This window comes from Canis lupus, chromosome 8 (genome assembly GCF_003254725.2).
Source record: "Canis lupus dingo isolate Sandy chromosome 8, ASM325472v2, whole genome shotgun sequence".
Classification (NCBI taxonomy): domain Eukaryota; kingdom Metazoa; phylum Chordata; class Mammalia; order Carnivora; family Canidae; genus Canis; species Canis lupus.
In genome coordinates this window covers 70335011-70352320 of record NC_064250.1, presented here as the reverse complement: position 1 = coordinate 70352320, position 17310 = coordinate 70335011, and the positions used below count along the sequence as shown (strand labels likewise).

Genomic DNA, 17310 nt, shown 5'->3' with positions numbered 1-17310 from the left:
CAGATTATGATATATGAGGGGGAGGGCAGTGTCAGTAATAAGGTGGGATTTTCCCTAAATTTTATATTTTCCTTCCCCATCTGAGAATCACTTCAGAGAGAACCAGTCGCATAGAACTTGTCAGAAAAGAGTCCATCCACCCATATCTACCCACATCCAACATGATGCTAGATTCATCTTCATGAAGCCTTAGGTCACTCTTCCATTTAAAACCTCCATGGCTGTGCCCTAACACTGGCTGAATTCCTCAGCTTGCACCCACAGGCCTTCCTAATATGGACCTCATCATCCCTTCTCCTTCACACGCATTTCCTCCAAAGGCACTTGTTCACATGCTGCCTGTGCTCTTTACTCTTTCTTGCCTTTCCTTACACTCTTTTCACTTCGGATACCTTCCTCATGCAGTTTCCAAACAAATTCTGTTCACGGCAGCACAAATGTCATGACTTCCTACTCTCACCTCTGGGAAGCATGCTTTTTAACCTGACCTTCACTGAGTGCCTATCACTAAGTGCCACATTTACTAGCTTTGACGTTAACTGTATTCCATATACTGTGAAAGTCCAGCTCCTTTTAAAAACAACAAAAAAAGTCAGGAGGCTGCTGAGTCACTGAAGGCCTGAGTGAATTAATCAAAAATAGTTGGAGCAGGGATCCCTGGGTGGCGCAGCGGTTTGGCGCCTGCCTTTGGCCCAGGGCGCGATCCTGGAGACCCGGGATCGAATCCCACGTCGGGCTCCCTGCATGGAGCCTGCTTCTCCCTCTGCCTATGTCTCTTCCTCTCTCTCTCTGTGTGTGACTGTCATGAATAAATAAATAAAATCTTTAAAAAAAAAAAAAAAATAGTTGGAGCAGCCCTAGTGACATCAAAGGTCTCCATTATGCCATCTGAAAATCAGAAGAGAACTGATACCATGCTTTCTATTAGCATTCCTCTGGACCACATCTCAAACAACCAAAATAGGAGCCAAAAATGAGCAAGCAATTACTTCCAGGTCCACAAAGGATCACTTACTTGGAAAGAAAGGGAACATTTGGAGTCCTTCTTTAAGACTTGGGATCCAAAATAAACCACATTACACAGACCATTCTAGTCTTTGGGTGGGGGTGGCGGGGACTTTCCACCTAGTCAGGCCTGGGGTCTCCAGTGCAAGCAAAGGGAGCAGCCCACAGTCTGGGGCTGGCCCACCACTAGCTGGTCATCCTGGGGAAGTGCTGAAGCTTTCTGATCCTGGTGCAAACAGAAAGGAGACTGTCCACTGAGATATGTTCACTCTGTGAACAAAGTTCAATATACTATTCAACCAAAATGTGTGTGTGTGTGTGTTTTTTTAAGAGATTTTATTTATTTATTCATGAGAGACACACACAGAGAGGCAGAGACACAGGCAGAGGGAGAAGCAGCTCCTTGCAGGGAGCCCAATGTGGGACTCGATCCTGGACCCCGGGATCACATCCTGAGCCAAAGGCAGACGCTCAGCCACTGAGCCACCCAAGCATCCCTAACCGAAAAGTTCTTTACCACGGTGGAAAATAACCTGGTTCCAGTGACAAAAATACCAAACAGCAATTTTCAAACATCTTCATGCCCATACCACACATGCAGGTGAACAGTTTAGCATTCTGATCAATCAGCTGTAAGGCATGACACAGACACCAACTCTACAGTACAACCTACCTGCTCTGAAGCAGAAACAAAACAGGCTGGTTGTGTGAAACACCCACACAAGCCATCTTCCTCATGGTTTCTTCAGCTACACCCAAAATACCTGCATAATTGGCACAAACAGTATTTAAAGAGTCTAACACTGATTTTAAAATATGTATCAGGGGTAGTAAAGGAGTCAATCAGGTATGGAATCTCTTATCCCAGTAGGGGAAAAAAATATGAATCTATTGTACAGTTTCAGTGTTTCAAAAAGGACAGAAACTCTTCTGCCTTATTTACCACTCTATCTCCCACACCTAATAGAAGGCCTGGCATATAAATGGTATCAGCAATATTTATTGCAAAAATGAAACAATTCCGAAAATGGAAGAAAAAGTCCCCTAGCCAGACATACATAAAAGCAAATGTGTGATCCTTCTGCTTACCAAAATCCTGACTAACAACTAATGCCTTCTTGGTTACCCATCTGTGAAAGAAAACAATCTCTGCTAGCAAATACTGGTACATCACTTTACAGTTTACAAAGCACCTTTGCGCATTGGTTCTTCTGGCTCTTGTTACAAACCTGTGCCCTGAGGACTACTGACACTTGTGTTTTATAAACAGGGAAACAGAATCAGCTGTCAAGAGGCAAACAGTGGAGTCCAGCCGGTCCCAATGCCAGCCCCTGCGCTCCTTCCAGGTGAGCTAGGCTGCTGTGAGAGGAAGCTAGAGCTGAAATCCCATCACTGTGTGACTCCAGGTGCCCACTCTTGCCCAAGTGGGAATCAAATAGTCCAGCCCTGATCAGTGAGGCCCAGATTCCAGACCTACCTTCTCACTGTGTTTAGCTCGCACAGCTGTTTTATTAAAATGGAGTTACAGGCTAGAGTCCCGAGCATAATGCCTGGCACTTCAAAGGCACTTGGGAAAGTTAGTTCTCCTCTTTGTAACTTGTATTTCTCCTTCTGCATACATAAGGATTTGCTGCTTATCATAGACAGGCTTTGAAAATTCTCATCATTCATTACACCTTCAAAGAAATATAAATAAGGAAAACAGATCGCTCTTCCTGTCCTAAATTTCCTGGAGAAAGATAATAGCAGAAACCAAGTCGAGGGCATGTTTTCCTTTCAATGTAATTTTCCAAAACAAGATTGCAGTTTCCCTCCCTTAGCTTCCATTCCTCCCTCCTCAGACACACAGCACATACCCCCACCTGCACGGACACATTGGACCCCTTCCCATTACTAAAAACAAATCAGCAGTATGTCACTTGCTAGCATGCATCTGCTGGGCTCTGGCCCCGGAATGAGTACCCACCACCTGCATCTCAGAGCTCCTCTTGGGTACCTGGCTGCAGCAGCCAGGATGTGAGAAGTGGCCGAGAGTTCCCTGCAGGGAGAGAGCAGGGAAGGTCAACGAGCCAGACATCATCAGAATATAGGCAGATGAGGTGTAAAAGACAAAGTGCCCACCTGGTGGTCATTCCAGAATGGGAAGAGGTGCCCAGTCACAGAAGGTTTAAAATATGTTCACTGAACTTTCACAGCAACAATCTGGGGAACTGCTAACTGTAATCCAAAAAAAGACTTCCTGAAGGAACAGGGAAGATGCCCTCTCTGGGGGAGGAAGCAGGACCGAGGTGATTTGCTGCATCCCCTCCTGCGGCCCAGCACTGCGAGCCAAAGACCAGCTGAAACAACCAGCTTCTGCTATCCCGAGTCATTTCTTCCCCCAAGGCAGCCTGTCACTTAAAAACGGTTTGCTATGGAAAACTGACTCCTCTTTTGGTTTTTAAAAACCAAACTTAATAAGCCGCTAAACTGCCACCTCTTCAACTCCTCATGTTGTTGAATGGAATGCTACGTTCAGGTGAAGCCTCTTCCCACCCTGAGAAATACTCTGGATGGCTGTTTGTGGTGCATCCTGCAGGCTAACAGAGCACTGACTTCTTCATTAGGGAGAAACTATGAATACACATTAGATAAATTCAGTTTGCACACATTCTAACATCAGATCTCAGTACATTAAAATGCTGACATATTCAAATGACCTATTTTTTAAATTAAATCTGTTAAATATTTATAAAATATGCATTCCTATACTAACATCCCACATGGAAGAAAAGGCAAAATGTTTTATTTCTGCAAAAGATACTCATTTTGCATTCTTAGAAAATAATTTTTTTAAGTTCCCTCTTAAAGGGGCTTGGGAAGGAATCCTAGGACCTAACAGTGTTGTGACAATGGTGAACTGCAAACCATTCCAAGGAATGAGTGGTTCCCCCATGCTGCTTAACTACTATATTACTATCTTCCTGACAGTGAGACGATCCATGAGCTTATGATGTTGGCACAGCACAGAGCTGATGTTTAAATTTTCTGATTCAGGTTGCTTTGTAATCTAAGCAATCTGAAGAGTAGCTCCCATTTTCAGTAAGAAATACTATAAATCCCCTATTGTGTAGCAGCCCTGCCACTTCCCAGCAATCATTTCCCCATCCTACTGAAAAACTGAGGCTCAGGGAGCAGAGGTGACCAGCCCATTTCACTGAGCTTAGAACTGTATTTTAAACCACATCAAGCTGCTAATTTTGCAATCACTCAAACTCAACTGGAACAGTGAACTACTTGAATCTGTAACATACAAAATTATTTATTTATTTAAGATTTTATTTTACATTATTTGAGAGAGAAAGAGTGCACGCATGTGTATACATGTGCAAAAGCATGGAGGGGCACTGGAAAAAGAATCCAGAGCAGACTCCACACTGAGTGGGGAGCCCAATGCTGTGCTCGATCTTATGACTGCAAGATTATGATCTGAGCCAAAAACCAAGAATTGGATACTTAACCGACTGAGCCACCCAGACTCCACTGTAACATAAGACATTTTTTAAAATGCCACTGATGTGTGGCAGTAATTAGATATCAAATGACAGCACTCTAGAGTCAGTACATTGTTGTGTTTTCAAATAGGAAGGAAGACAGCTAGAGAGAATGAGAGAATATTAAACTTATCTTACACAGTGAAAGGAGATGAGCCACTAGAACACGTGGCCAAAATATTCTATTTGGCTTCTGGAATTCAAAGAGTTTGTCTCTATTCCAGTCAGAGCACAGCTGAAGAAAGTAGCCTCGGCTGGACGAGAGCAACAGAGCTGACCTGCTCTCAATACTATCACGAGGAAAGGCTCTGACCTCTCCATCACCTGCACTTTTATAGCATCCCCAGAACTATTCACTTGGCACTTACACTGTTACTTGTCCTGTATGACTTATCTCCCCAACTAATCCAAAATTTTAAGGGAATAACTGTCTTAAAAGACACCTCAGTAATAGCCACTCAGACATTTTTCCTTTTTTAAAAAAGATTTTCTTTATTTATTCATGAGAGAGAGAGAGAGAGAGAGAAAGAGAGAGGGATTGAGAGAGACAGAGACACAGGCAGAGGGAGAAGCAGGCTCCATGCAGGGAGCCTGACATGGGACTTGATCCTGAGTCCCCAGGATCACACCCTGGGCTGAAGGTGGCGCTAAACTGCTGAGCCACCCGGGCTGCCCCACGCAGACATTTCTGATGTTTTTTTTCCCCTACCAGATTAAAGAAAGCTTTTCTAGGCACCTGAAATGTACCATAAGCTGCCTTAAGCATAGTAATGCAATAGTGGCTAGTTTCAAAATATGGACCAGTAAAACTGGCACAAACAGGAATGGGGAGAGGCTGGCTTCACCTCACCAGTGAAGGAGTTATAAAGCCGGCTCTGCCTTTATGCAGGGCAATCTGACAGCATGTAGCAAAAGCCCTCCTTCCTTTAAACACAAATTCAGCTCCTAGGAATGCCTCCTTAGAATTTATTTTTTCAAGTGTGTAATCTGTAATAGCCCCAAACTGGCCCAACACAAATGTCCAGGAACAGGAGTCCAGCTAAACAGTGGGCTCTACATGGAATACTAATCATGGAATATCTGCACTGAGAACAAATATGGACAAACTTTGAAAAATAATCTTGAAAGAAGCCAAATATAAAAGAAGCATACGCTAAATAATTCTACTTAAAGTTCAAAAGTAAGGAAAACTAATCTGTGATGCTAAAAGTGAGGACCGTGGTTACCACTGAAGAGTGTGGGGAAAGGGCCAGAGGGGAGGTAGTTCTGGGTGGCCAGGAATGCTGTTCCTTAATCTGGGGTTGATCCTACTTTGTGAAAAATTAACAATTAAATACATTTCTGTCCGTATGCTATTCTTAAAAAGAAAATTTAATGAGCAAGCACATGTACAAAGGCAGCCAACTGAACTTTGCTTATAATGAAACATTAACATCTTTTGTGCTCCAAAAAGGAAATGGGTAAATATATCATGTAGCCATTTAAAATGAAGATACTTACTAGCAAAGAAGGATGTTACATGCTATATTAAGTGGGAAAAATGAAACAATAAAAAATAAGATTCTAAAGACAGAAAAATTGAAAGAAATCTAAAATCATATTCACACCGTAATCATATTTTAGTAACATTAGTGTATTGTTGTTTTAAATATATCTTATAGAAGAAGGCCAAAAAGCTCATTGTGAATGTCATTAGAAGCTGAGACTTTGCACATATGAGGAATAAATGTAAAATCGTTCCATCTTCGATTTGATTAGGAAAGACCAATACGAACTCATGTGTCTTCTTTCTAAATAAATAAAATTAAAATAAATAAATAAATAAAATAGAAGCATTTTCTAACTCTGTCCAGTAAAAAGGTATAGAAACAACACCAGATTAGCAATTCCTATTGCCTAGAGTATAGCTCAAATGGTATTTGCCACTCAAAGTCACCAAGGCTCCTGGAACCTGATATATCAGGTATGGGGCAAAGATGAACAAGATAAATTTGGAACAACTTTTTGTACCTCTGAGCAAGAAAGCTATCAAAGCCTCAATGGGCAAAAGGAGCTACCATGAGGCAAAGATGGGGGCAGGAAAAACATTAAAATGAGGGGCACCTGGGTAGGTGAGTCAGTAGAACACACGACTCTTCATTTTGGGCCTGTAAGTTTGAGCCCCATGTTGGGAAATTACTTAGGAAAAAATAAAAAATAAGTATCAAAATGATACTACAGAATTGTCGTTGAATAAAGAATCTGAGTTCATACTGATATCAATAAATGAAGAAAGCTTCTCCTTACAGTAGACTAACACCTAATAAGTGTACAAAGAGTAATGGAGTTTGAAAATCACCATTTACAACCATCACTGCAATACAATAATAAATCATTCAGCCAAAATCATCCATGAATGCTAAAACTAATGGATGAAGGAAGGTTTCAAGAGCAACAGGAAATATAGTAGGCTCAAAGTGTTCCCTCACAAATTACATCTCAGTTACAAAGAGAAAAATGGAACTTTACAACAGATTAATTTAGTAAATACAACTTTAATCAAGGCTCACATGAATTTACCTACTAGTACTGGACAAATCAGCATCATGTGCCTCTTGACAAATTGCCTTGCGATGGACACATCAATTCTGTGGTACCCCCCAAAATGCAGACCATGAATCTAATCATGAAAAAAATCGGACAAATCCAAATGGACAGATATTCTACAAAATAACTGTGGTCTGAACCTTTAAAAATGTCTAGATCATGAAAACAAAAGGCTAAGGAACAGGTCCACAATGAACAAGACTGAAGAGCCTGCCATGTTTGAACTTGGCCAGGTCCTCAACCAGGGGAAAATGGCTTTTAAGGGACAGCACTAGGGTAACTGGTAAAATCTTAATGTGAACTGTTGATTAGATAATGTTTTATTTCTGATTTTGATAAATGTTCTGTGGTTATAGAAGTGAAAATTCTTGTTTTCAGCAAACAGGAACTGAAGTTTATATGGATAAATGGGTACATTGTCTACAAACTAGTCTCAAATGATATACACTATACACACACACGAGAAAGGGAAGGGAGCACACAAATGATAAATGGGCAAATGAGAACCAATTAGTCTGGGTGACAGATATATAGGAGTTCTCTGTACTATTCTTGTCACTTTTCTGTAAGAGTGAAAATACAGCAAAGTAATTTTTACAAAAGAGAAACTTAAGAGGCATGTACATTAAATGCAACGTGTGGTCCTTGTCTGGAAGTTTGAAAATATATGTAAGCCAACTATAAAACGTTTATTTGTGGGGCACCTGGGTGGCTCAGTCAGTTAAGCATCTGCCTTCAGCTCAGGTCATGATCTCGGGGTTCTGTGATGGAGCCCCATCATCAGGCTCCCTGCTCAGTGGGGAGTCTCCCTCTCCCTCTGCCCATCTCCCTGCTCATGCTCTCTCTCTCCACCCCCAAATAAATAAAGTCTTAAAAAAAAGTTTGTGGTAGTGATTACATGAATCTACAAATGGGACAAAATTGTGCAGAAACACACACACACACGAATCTGAAACTGCTGAAATCTGAATGAGCTCTGTGGATTGCACCAATGTCAATTTCCTGACTTTGATACTGTACTATAAGTTATGCAAAATATTACCATTGGGAAAAACTGGGTTTTTCACATTTTTTTGAAACTTCCTACGAATCTATAATTATTTCAAATTAAAAAGTTAATAACAATAAGATCCTATGAATCAAGAAACTACACAGAGTATTTATGAATCTGTCAAAGGACAGACTATATTCAAATGTAAGTTTTTACGTGTGAAAATCGTGGCTTTATTTCTCAGAAGAGTCCATGTATCATGGATAAAATACAGACGATACGATGTTTGGGATTTGCCTTAAAATAATGCAGGAAGGGTGATGGAATCAATGAAGTGAGACTGGCCAGATGCTGACAAGTGGTGAAGCTGGGAGACAGGGGTATGGAAGTCCACTACACCATTCTCTCAACTGTCCTGTAAGCTGGAAATTTTCCATAATTATAAAGTATAATTCCTTTTGGAATATACATTTATTTATATGTATATATTTGCACCAAAAATTTTGAAAAGATAGGCATCAAACTATTAAATGTTATTAAAGGTTTGGCAGTAGTATTTAGGTGATAACTTTTTGTGTATCTTAATTTCTAACTTTTCATCAATAATTATATGTTATTTGTGTAATTTCTTTAAACAAACAAACAAACAAACACAGGCAGCCCGGCTAGCTCAGCGATTTAGCACCACCTTCAGCCCAGGGCGTGATCCTGGAGACCCGGGATGGAGCCTGCTTCTCCCTCTGCCTGTGTCTCTGCCTCTCTCTCTCATGAATAAATAAAATCTTAAAAAAAAAAAAAAAAAAAAAAGGCCAAAAACCACTAAAACTCTTTCAAAATTATTCTAAGTAGCTTAAAAGCATGTCATGGCTTAGCACAAGATCACAGAAAAATACGTGCCTTGTAAACAGTAAAATTCACCATAAAATAAATCTTACTGTTCTATCGAGTAAATGCATGAACAGGATGATATATCACCAGCAGGTGATGATATATTTTGAACTAGACAAATCATAAATTTCACGCCAATTAGGACTGCTGGAGTCTGTTATTAATGTTTCTGTGGCACCAGTGATGTCACTCAATGAGATGAGAAAGGACAGGAAAATTCTTTAAAGGAGCCAACCATTCAGAGGACAAGTAAGGAGGCCATAGCTGCTTCTACTGTTCCACTCTTCAAACAGCACCACAGTGTGAGAAGGCTCGCTGTGTGTTCCTAATTTGCTACAGTGGCAAATAAAGATAACTTGTCTCCAGTCCTCTTTGGGAAATCTGATCTGTTCCAAGTTTATCTCCTAATTTTTGCTCTAATGTAAATTCCAAATTGAATCCCTATCTTTCTCACAAGAATTGAACTGAGAATTCATCATCATCCCAAGCTCTTCTAGATATTTCAGGAAAACTCAGTTGTAAATTATCCTTAATCCAGAAGAAACTAAGAGTAACACGGTGGAATTCATTTCTCTGATTTCAGAATATTTAGTATTTTAAAATATTTTAGCATTTAAAAATTAAGATCTCTGAGGCCTGAAATAAAACTATTAGGCTCAATAGGGACAGTATTATTTCATAGTCTAAATGGGGACAGCACTGTATTTTAAATGTAGGTTAGCAGGCCAACCAGTTTGTAACTGATTAAGAAGCTCCACACCCAGGGCTGAATCAACCATAACCCAAAAGTTAACACTTGGCAACAACTGCACTTTTGCTCCACTCCACTTATCATTCATTATCTCATGTAATCAAATACATAATTAAAAATGTGCAATTAGTAGCTTAAAAAGTTAAATATAAATCCCTTCACAAAGAAATGGATTGAAGAAGCAACTTATTTCCCAGTGTGAATAATTTTGTAACAGATCCCTATACACAACAGTCTCATATTATAAGGTAGGTAACCTAAGACTCACATTCACGGAATTGGAAGAGAGAGCTAAAAGTGGTGATTTTTAAAAAGCCACATTTGCTTTCAAGATGCTGCAACTTAAGACCAAAGATGTAAACTGCCTAAAATAGTATCATCGATTCACATGGCAGCTGACCTTGGAGCTCTGGGCCTATTCCGGGTATGTGGGCTAATCCCAGGCAACTTGGAGAAAGCACAGAATAACCAAACCTAAAGCCCTCACTTCTGTCTTCCTTTCTTTCACCTGTGGCATTCTTGCTTCTACATCAAACAGTAACTGTCAGAACTTGAAATTCTAGTATTTATAATATAAAGAAATACAAGGACTCTGCAAAACTCATTAAGTTTAGCATAAACCCAATGACACTCATTTAGCTGGTGCAAAGTTCACAGGTAAATTCGAACCGCTGCCAGCCTTCCCTTGGCTGAGAAAGGAGCAGTTTGCTTCTTGATTAATTCAGAGTTTTCAAGCTGGCTGTCTATGTCCTGAGCAACTAAGGCCAAAGCCCACTCCCACAGCTCTTTCCAAACCTCCTGACTGCCTTCTGGAAAGTCCTCCCTTTGCAGCAGAGCCATTGCCCACTAATAAAGTTCTGGCTAGCAGGGATGCATGCAAATACAAAAGGATGGCACAACAGGCAGTAGTTTTAAGTTGGGCTGCAAAGATACCGAAAGCTAAGAAATACCAGCCTGCAGCTCAGCTTGATGGTGCATCTGGTTATGACAAAAGCTGAGACTCCAAATACCAGTCAGTCCCATAAGTATCACCTGTGGCTACAAACTAAAAGTCTAGCCTAGGGTGGTATGGAAAGATCTCTGATCTCTCCTCCACACAGAGTACTTCAACTAGATTTATCTTTAAATTTGAAGAGACACACAACATAACACTCCCAAATGCCTTATTGTCTATCTACAGCAAATCCAAGTACAAAGTCCTTGGACCTCAAGCCACATGCATGAAGGTTGGGCAGCAAGGAACCATGGCACACTCAAGGACCCAAAGGAGGAAGAGCATGGCAAAGCAGAAAGAGCCAGCCAGGGTAAGGTGCTAGGAGGCTGGTATTCAAGCCCACAGAGTCCCCGGCCAGAAGGCCACCTGCCCACATTGCAGGACACATGTCTCCTGCCTGAGAACCTGGCAAACAACTCAATTATTTAAGATTTTTCAGGGACCTGAATTATTTCTCTGTGTGAACTCACATGGCCATTCCATCCTCCACACAGGTCCTAACCCAGAAAAACAAAAACACTGAATAGTATACCATATCAAAAGTATAAAGTAAAACATTTCAGAGAAATTCTGGTTGAAAACCTACATTACATTTTGAGGAGCGTTAAGAGCACAGACTATGGAGCCAGGATGTGTGGGTCCGACTCAGGTTCTGCATTCCCGGCCTTGTAAGCTTAGACAAGTTATTTGCCTTTCTGCACTACTGTTTCCACAAAATGGGAAAATAAGGATAATACAGTAGTTCTACCACATACAGTGTTTGAAGACTAGGAGTGACAGTATGTAAGTGGTCAGAGTAGAGCCAACACAACATGCTTATGTAAGTATGCGCTATCATCAGCTATTACCATTATTAAGTAAATGACATCAATTTATACTTGCTAAATGCATTCAAACCAGGGGTACAGTGAGCACGGAAACAAGCATGGGGGGATCCCTGGGTGGCTCAGCAGTTTAGCACCCACCTTCAGCCCAGGGCATCATCCTGGAGTCCCGGGATCGAGTCCCACATCAGGCTCCCTGCAGGGAGCCTGCTTTTCCCTCTGCCTGTGTCACTGCCTCTCTCTCTGTCTCTCTCATGAATGAATAAATAAAATCTTTACAAAAAAAAAAAAAATCATGGGATTCCTCAGAGGCATTTTAAAGATAAATGTATTTTTCTATTGAGTTGCCTGTCCAGAAATGTGGGTGTGGGGGATGTTGGGGGGGGGGGGTCAAAGAGAGAAGAGCGAGCACACAGAACCTAAATGACAAGCCCTCTCCCATCACCAGAGATGACAACTGTCCCCTGGGTCACAGCAGTGCTCCCTTTGCTGATACTTATTCATTTCACTTTCATAACGCAGCTGGACTAAAGCAAAGCCAGCAAATTAAGATTTTTTTCCAACCAATTAAGATTTTACCAAATTCAACGTAGCTTAATTTTTCGAAGTTGTAAATATAAGTTCAGTGGCGAGAACTGTTGTTAAGTATACCAACTTTACCTTAATAAAAGTAAATTTCTGAGACAAAACTACCAAGTGGCACATATTATGTGAGGGCTAGATATGTGAATCTATGGAGGATGGACTATGATGTCAAAGTCTCTCATACCTCCTGCTTCTCTGACAGACTATAGGTAAATACATATTAGAAAAAGGAAATAAAATAGCCTATTTTTTAAAAGATTTTATTTTTTTTCAGATTTTATCTATTTATTCGTGAGAGACACAGAAAGAGAGAAGCAGAGACACAGGCAGAGGGAGAAGCAGACTCCCTGAAGAGAGCCGAATGTGGGACTCGATCCCAGAACTCTGGGATCACGCCCTGAGCCAAAGGCAGATGCTCAACTGCTGAGCCACCCAGGCATCCCAGCCTATTTCTATTAAAAAACAAAACAACAACAACAACAACAACAACAAAAAACAGATGTTATTCAGTAGATTAGGAATATAATGTTGGGTGGGGGGCACCTGGCTGGCTCAGTCAGTAGGGCTTGAGACTCCTGATCTCAGGGTCATGAGTTCAAGCCCCACCTTGGGGGTAGAGATTGCTTAAAAATAAAATCTTAAGGAAAAAAAAAAAAAGAATACAATGAGGAAATCCAGAAATATGGGTATTACCATAATTTGTTATGTGACCAAATAGCAACCACACAGTCACATGCACTCTGTGGGAAAAAGGATTTACGAGAAAGGTAGTGTGTGTGCTTCAGAGCCTGACAGCTCTCCTGTGTCACTTTCCAGCTGTGTAGCCTTGGCAAGGTACCTCACTCCTTAGAGCCAGCCTCCCTTCTTGTCTGAAGTGGAAAACACCACTAGTTATTTTACAAAGTGTCTCCGGGTGAAACAACATATGTGAAAGCACCTAGTTAAGTGCCAGCACAGAGTAGGTGTTCAATAAATGGCAGCTGTAATGATATACAAAGTAATCAATGGCTATTAATGTGATCTACATATTAAATAGCCAATAAGCATTTACTGAGTGTTTACTGTACAGAGAGAGCCTTGAATTAGATCCCATAAAGTAGTGGCTCTCAAACTTCAGTACATCAGAGACACTGACTAGTTAAACAGATTGCAGGGCCCCACCCCCAGTATTTCTGAGTCAGCTGGTCTAGAGTGGGCCCCCACAATCTGCATCCCCACAAGTTCTGAAGACACGCTGATGCTGCTGGTGACAGACCTCACATAAGAGAACCACTGCTCAAAGTGTAGAGAAAAGGAAGAGGAGCCTGTTTTTGTAAATGTAAGAAGTCAAATACCTAGGCAATGCTATAGTCAAGTAGAAAGGTAGGAAATGGTGCTTGAAAGAAAATCAAAACAGAGAAACAGACACAAGAAGTGTGCAGGGACATCAAGATGTCAGCTCGGCCAAGCATGGAAGAAACTCATCACAAGAACCGACAAAATTGTTTTTAAAGATTTATTTAAGTGACTCCTGGGTAGTTCAGCAGTTGAGCGTCCACCTTTGGCTCAGGGAATGATCCTAGAGTACTGGGATCAAGTCCCACATAGGGCTTCCTGCATGGAGCCTGCTTCTCCCTCTGCCTGTGTCTCTGCCTCTCTCTCTCTGTGGCTTTCATGAATAAATAAAATCTTTTTTTTTTAATAAATAAATAAAATCTTTTAAAAAAATAAATATTTATTTGAGAGAGAGTGAGAATGAATGCCCACGAGCAGGAAGGGCAAAGGAAAAGGGAGAGAGGATCTCAAGCTGACTGCACTGAGTGCAGAGCCCAACAGGAAGCTGATCTCAGAACCCTGAGATCACAACCTGAGCCAAAACCAAGAGTCAGACACCCAACCAAATGCACCACCTAGGTGCTCCAAGAACTGACAGGCTTTGAAGAAGTCATTCATAAGCTAACTTTCTTACTAGGCTCAACTTAGATTTGATGGTTAGAGTAAAGTGAGCTATTACAACTCTTGGAAAAGTTAACCACATGTGAAAATGGTACCTACATGCACAGATGGGACAGTAGGTAAGGCCAGGCTAAGCGGCATGAAACTGGGAAGAAAACAGCAAAAGCAGTGAAAGCCCATCATTGATTGTGGTGCAAAGGCCCAAAGTACCCTTTCTCACAACAGCCAGGACCTTCAGAACCCTCATTCCATAAGATGATGGCCCAGAAAAGGGATCACTAGCCATGAGAAACAGATATGAGAATCAAGCCCCATTGGAGCCTACCATTTATTAATTTGGTGTTACCAAGCATTAATCAAGGGCACTAAGAGACCTCAAATAGGATTCATTCAAATAAGAGAGGAAAATGTCATATTTCATAAGTTACTGAATGAGCTCCCTAAGTATAGACCATATTGTTAATTAGCTATCACTGCATCTATTATTACTACCTAATCAATTTTTATTTACCATCTGAGAATTCTAGAAAAATTTGTTTCAAAACAGTGCTCACAAACAGACTGTATTTCAGTCTGTATTTTTAGGTCAACAGTGGTAAGATACAGATAACCATGACTTATATTGAAAAAACACATAGGACATCATGGTGCACTGCCTTTTATCACTCAAAGTTCAGCAGAAAATTGCTGACAGATTATTTTCCATAAAGAACAGATCAGGAAATCCTAGGATTGTTCCAGGAAAGAAAAACAAAAAAATGAGTTTGAAACCCCATCCCAGATCTTGTATCAGAATAAATTTCAGCAATATCAAAGAGACATTAAATATAAACAGTGAAACCTCAAAAGTACAAGAAGAAACCATGAGGATCTTTAAAGATAAAATTGTCCCAAACCCACAACTATAAGAGAACAGACTAATACAACTGCCTATGAAAACAAAAATAAGCATACCTAGAAAATCTACCATGAGCAAAATCAGAACACAATTGACAAATGGAACCAAATGCTGACACTCCAATCACAGATCAAGCGCTATTTTACATAAAAGGACCAAATTCCTAGTTGAAAAATGGATACAGGTCATGGACAACTCACAGAAAAGAAAATGCATATACCTGAAACACAACAGTTTTATATATTTTATATATATTTTATATATTTTATTTATATAGCATAATACATAAACTACACTTCAGTTAAAAAAGATATGTTAGATATGTAAAAAAAGTCTCAAATATATGAAATGACAATTCACAGTACAAGAAACACAAAATTACAGTGTTATATTATTTTTCATATCTCAAACTGGCAAAGATTAAACAATAGTATGTTATGCCAGAGGTATTAACCGGCACAACTTGTGAAATGCAATGTGACTATGTTTATCAAAATTACAAATGCACATGTTCTTTGACCTAGCAATTCTACTCAGGAATTTACTCCTCAGAAATACTAGGAACATGGCAAAATGATACATGTACAAGGTTATTTATTGTAGCATGGTTTGTAATAGCTAAAGACTAGAAACAACTTCAATGTCCATCAAAGGGGGAAGTATTGTACATTCTTATAATGGGGTATTGTGTAGCTATTAACAAAATAAAGAAGCTCTTTACAAACTGACAAAGAATAATCTTCAAAATGCATTCTGTAAAACAAAACAACAACAAGGTGCAAAAACTATGTGATGCTAAAATTTGCATTTTTTTTTAAAGGAAGGAATATAGATTTCTGATTCTTTATATAGAACCATAGGCCATCTCTGGAAATAAACACAAGAATTTCATACTGGTTACTTCTGAGAAGGGGAAGAGGGTGGCTAGGGGACAGGCTATAAGAAACTTTTCACTGCAGGTCCTTTGAATTTTGAACCATGTGAATTTATTACCTATTTTAAAAATAAAATATGCCCGGGGTACCTGGCTGGCTCAGTGGGTAGAACATGTGACTCTTGATCTCAGGGTTGTGAGTTCAAGCCCCATGATGGGCATGGAGTCTACTTTAAAAATAAAATTTAAAAACAATAATAATATAATAATAATAAATGAAAAATAAAATATGCTATGAGAAGTCATAACACCTACATCCTAAATAAAGATTTTCATACTAAGTTACTTGAGATAAATTCCTTTCACTATCCACTCAGTCAACATTTATTGAGTTCTACTATATGTGCCAAGCACTGTTTTAGGCACTGGAGTTTCAGCAATGACGACAGTAAAGCCCTCTTCTTTTGTGTTTTAGAAGCCCTCTAGTAAGTAATAAAGTAATCAAATGAGTATCAGAGAGTGGTAAGGCCAGGCAAGGGAGTCAGACACTGAGAGTAGAAGAGTGACTGTAGTGCATTTCTAGGTAGGGTAACAGAAAGCTTCTTTGACAGGATCGTGTTTGGGCAGAGATTTGAAGAAGTGAGAGACTCAGCCCTGTGGCTGGTCAGGGAAGGGATTCTAGTTAGAGGAAAGTACAAGTGAGATTCATGAGGGTCGCTGGGCTCCTCTTCAAGGAAAAGAATGGAGGGAGTAAGGGAGAGTGTGGTAGCAAATCACCCTGGGGGTTTGGGAGAAAGAAGGCACCATATCCTAATAATGAATTTAGATCTTGTTCTAAGTGACATGAAAAAGAATTAGAAATTTTTCAGCACTGGAAAAATATGATCTGACCTATATTGTTTTAAATGTCATTCTGGCTGCCATCAGAAGAGATTGTAAAAGGTATGGGTAGAAGCAGGGAGCCCACTTGGAAACCACCCTAGTCTAAGTGAGGAATGATGCTTCCTTACGTTGGGGAGATAATGGTGGAGGTGGGAAGTGATCCAGATATATTTTAAGGCAGAGCTACAAGCCTTTACTAAAGGTTTGGAAGTACACTGAGAAAAAGAAAGAAGTCATTGGCGACTCCAATTTAGCCCAATGACCTCATAGGTTCATTTCAAAAAAAAAAAAAAAGTCACACCTTCATACAAAGCTCAACCACTCTAAAATAGGTTATGAACACCATTAACAAAAAGCAATGTTTATCTGCATTCCAAAATAGGAAGCTGTAGGAGATTTTTTTTTGGAGATTTTAAAGTTAAAAAAGAATCCATACCTGGGTTAATTTTTTAAATACTGAATGAGCATCTACACTGCAGGGACCTAAGTTATGTTTGTTTGTTTGTTTGTTTTTAAGATTTTATTTATTTACTCATGAGAGAGAGAGAGAGAGAGAGGCAGACA

General features: G+C 40.0%; 1 protein-coding gene across 20 annotated transcripts in view; it reads right to left on the bottom strand.

Moving 5' to 3' along the window:
• The window catches only part of WDR20 (WD repeat domain 20), a 62034-nt gene that overhangs the window by 27057 nt on the left and 17667 nt on the right, over positions 1-17310 (bottom strand). The window contains exon 1 of one of the 20 annotated variants that reach the window (XM_025443397.3): positions 2483-2500. The exons of 18 other annotated variants lie outside the window; for them this stretch is intronic. The gene's annotated coding sequence lies outside the window, so the exon portion shown is untranslated. Of the gene's footprint in view, positions 1-1678; positions 1696-2482; positions 2501-17310 lie in introns of those variants that run through there. One more of the 20 variants, XM_035719561.2, reaches the window with a different exon arrangement.